At 37.4% G+C, this 3,652-nt stretch overlaps 1 non-coding gene across 1 annotated transcript; it reads left to right on the forward strand.

The window, feature by feature from the left end:
• The first annotated feature begins 3,095 nt into the window (after positions 1–3,095).
• LOC120104273 (small nucleolar RNA R71) lies at positions 3,096–3,201 on the forward strand. The gene has a single exon (XR_005506733.1). It is a non-coding gene; the product is annotated as a small nucleolar RNA R71 (small nucleolar RNA).
• Positions 3,202–3,652: the final 451 nt, after the last annotated feature.

A 3,652-nucleotide genomic window follows, 5' to 3' on the forward strand; every position in this document is an offset into this window, starting at 1 on the left:
AGGGTTTCCAGCGAAAATACCCACAAACTTCAATATTAAAATGAATCATTTATTGTTATGATTAATTTGTTGTTGTTTTTTTATATATATATTTTAATTTATTTTTATTTTTATTTTTATTTTTTTTATTCCCCTTTTTTTTAAAAATTCGATTGATCTACCAAATTCCAAATGCATACTAGCTAAGAATTTCAAAAAACTCTCTCTTTTTATTAAAATCTAATTTAAGATACATAAATAATGAAAATTTTAAAGCACACACGGTTGTATTTACTAAGTCAACCCAAATTCTAGGTTAGTATGCTACCTAAGTTAAAGTTATTAAGTTTCCATTTAGGAAGTTGTAAGACTCATTTATACTAGAGTGCTCGGTGAAATCTGGACCGTACACAAGCTAAGGGTTCGGATCTCCAAAATATTGCTAATACTAGTAGTTTCTAAGGATTGGTCGAAAGGACCTGCTCACTGATTCAAAATCATCTTATCTGCAGGATTTCGAGAGTTGTGGATGTTTACTTTAGTACCTCACGGGCTTTATCTGTAATATTCCAGTTTACTCGAATTTTTACAACGATGGCTTTCATACTATTATCTTTTTCAAGGTCAATACAGAGTTTTTTTTTTATTTTTTATTTTTTATAAAAGATATATAAATTGTGCACTTTTACTCTTATGGTGATTTCTCCATGTAACGAGCAATCAGTCGACAACTCTCACACCAGTTGGCATAATGTGTCGGGCATCAAGACTCCCCTACGGAATTATGCTCGGAGTCCTCATCACAAGCCTACTTGACCTTTGACAATAGGTAGCCCTTTTCGATGTTCCTAATTAAATCCATTTTTATTAAATTTTTTTTTTTGGATTAGATAAGTATGATTCATCAGGGTCCAAGGTTGCTACTATACTATCAACATATTGTCGAGCCTAGACCTTAAAAGGGTCGGCCAGTGTGTAGTGAAATTCCAAAGTATTAATTAGCTTACAACTCCCTAAGAGAGACTTAATAAAAAGAGCTTAAATTTATATTACTTCCGACTAGTCATTGGGCTTTTTAGATTTTATATACCTTATGTATTTATCATTCTCACATTCATGTATAGAAATTAGGTTTTTAAAAACAAAAACTTTTTTATTTAAATTTTTTATTATTATTTATTTATTATTATTTTATGAAAATGAACACACATTCTTTTTTGGATGAAAATCAAGATGAATACCCCCAAACCTAAACCTAACATTGTCCTCAATGTTAAAAAAAAATCTAAGAGAATTGGGTTGCCTCCCAACAAGCACTAAGTTTATTGTCTTCAGCCAGACACAGTGAGGTAGTTTTTGCATCTCCTTCTATGAGTTCATCTATTTTGTCTATCATAAAATACTTAACTTTCCTCGTGGGTTGGTCGTCCGCATTGAACACATTTAATTTTACCTTCATGTTCCCAAATGATATGTTCATTACCCCTGTTCTACAATTGATGCATGTATTGGCTGTTGCTAAAAAGGGCCGCCCAAGGATCACGGAGATTTGTTTCGTAGGATTAGGTTCATGTTCCATATCAAGGACAATGAAATCTACTGGAAAATAGAATTTGTCTACCTTGACAAGAACATCTTCAATTATCCCACGTGGTGTTTTTACAGATCGATCAGCCAATTGAAGGGATACCGAGGTTGGTTTTAATTCTCCTAACCCAAGTTTCTCATAAACTGAATAAGGTAAAAGGTTGACACTTGCCCCTAGATCTAAGAGTGCTCGATCAATAAAATTATTTCCTAAGACACAGGAGATGGTGGGAGCACCAGGATCTTTGAATTTCGGAGGGATGTTGTGTTGGAGAGTAGAACTCACTTGCTCAGTTAGAAAGACTTTTCTGGGCACATGTGTCCTAGATTTTCGCTTTTGGGTGCACAGGTCTTTAAGAAATTTGGCATAGGAGGAAACTTGTCTAATAGCATCAAGAAGCGGAAGGTTGATCTTCACTTGTTTGAAAACCTCCATCATCTCCTCTAGTGAAGTTCCTTTTTTGCCAAAGGAAGCGGGTGAATTAAGAGCTTCAGGAAATGGGGCCTTTGGGATATGAGTTTTGGCAGAAGGTGGACTAGCTGAAGAAGAAGAAGAAGGTTTTAGATTTTCATTTGACACATTTTTATCCTCTTCTTCACCTTCCTTATTGTTGTCCTCCCCAATCTTATTGTCTACTACACGTCCACTCCTTAGGATAGTCAAAGCATTGGCTTGTTCATAATGAATTGCATTTAATTGATTTTCTTGAGCCATGTATTGTCCCCTAGGATTACTTAGTGGTTGGCTTGGAAGCTTTCCTTCCTCTCGCTTGTTTAATGCATTGGCTAGTTGACCCATTTGGGATTCTAGCTTGGCGATGGATTGCGTGTGAGAGTGCACTAATTGTGTAATGGTTTCCAAACCTTGAAGGGCGTTCAACACTTTCTCCTCAAAGGCTGTGTTTCTTTGGGGTGGAGGAGAAGTGTGTTGAAATTGAGTCGAGGGACGGTAGGGATGAATATTTTGTTGGGTTTGAAAATTCTGAGGATTTTGAAAATTTTGGGAATAGGGTTGGGCTGTGTTCGAAGCTTGCTGCTTCCAAGAAAAGTTTGGATGATTTCGCCATCCCGGGTTATATGTATTGGAAAATGGGTCATTACCCGGTCTGGGCTGTGTTTGAGCAGCATTGATGTGTTCTTGCACGAGTTCGGAGAATTGGGGCGCTGAGAGGCACTCATGAATAGGGTGGGATGGGCTAGAACAGATAGTACACACTTGTGCTTGGGAAGAGTTCATGTAATGCCCACCTATCATCAGTTGGTCAATCTTATGGGACAATGCATCTACCTTGCTAGACAGGTCCATAGAATGACTTATTTCATAAATGGTCCCTTTTTTTTGAGAACTCAGGGGTGCTTGACGAGAACAGGAAGCATGGTGGAGGGAGTTTTCATTTAGATTTTCAAATAATTGCCATGCTTCATGCTCATTTTGAAGCATGAATGTCCCCCCGCATCCAGCATCGATCATCTGATGGTTTCGTTCAGTCAATCCGTCATAGAAACATTGCACTAGCTGCCACTTAGGTATTTGATGATGAGGGCATTTACGGATTAGGTCCTGAAATCTCTCCCAAGTTTCATGAAATTCTTCTCCCTCAGTTTGGAAGAAGCTTGTAATGGCACGTCTAAACTGGTTCGTTCTTTCTATGGAAAAGTATTTTTTTAGGAATTCTTGTTGCATTTGATCCCAAGAATGAATCGAGTTGGCTTCTAAAGAATTCAGCCATTGTTTGGCTCTATCTTTAAGGGAGAAGGGGAATAATCTAAGTTTCAGAGCATCATCAGTGAAGTTCTGAATCTTGACAGTGGTGCAAATCTCAAGGAATTCATCTAGGTGTTTATATGGGTCTTCATTGGTGAGCCCATAAAAAGATGGGAGCATTTGGATCACACTAGACTTTATTTCATATTGTACAGCTGCTACCTTAGGTAATCGAATGCAAGATGGGGAAGTATAAATACTGGGAGTAAAGTACTCCCTCAGGAGTTTGGGTTGTTCTTCAGCCATCTTAAGAGATGGGGATGATTCTAATGTTCTGATCTTGGCTCGAATGTTCCTAAGGATTCGTTCTATTTCAGGGTC

The sequence above is a fragment of the Phoenix dactylifera genome, chromosome 1, assembly GCF_051530095.1.
Source record: "Phoenix dactylifera cultivar Ajwa chromosome 1, Ajwa_hap1_PhDact_Kaust_v1.1, whole genome shotgun sequence".
Classification (NCBI taxonomy): Eukaryota; Viridiplantae; Streptophyta; class Magnoliopsida; order Arecales; family Arecaceae; genus Phoenix; species Phoenix dactylifera.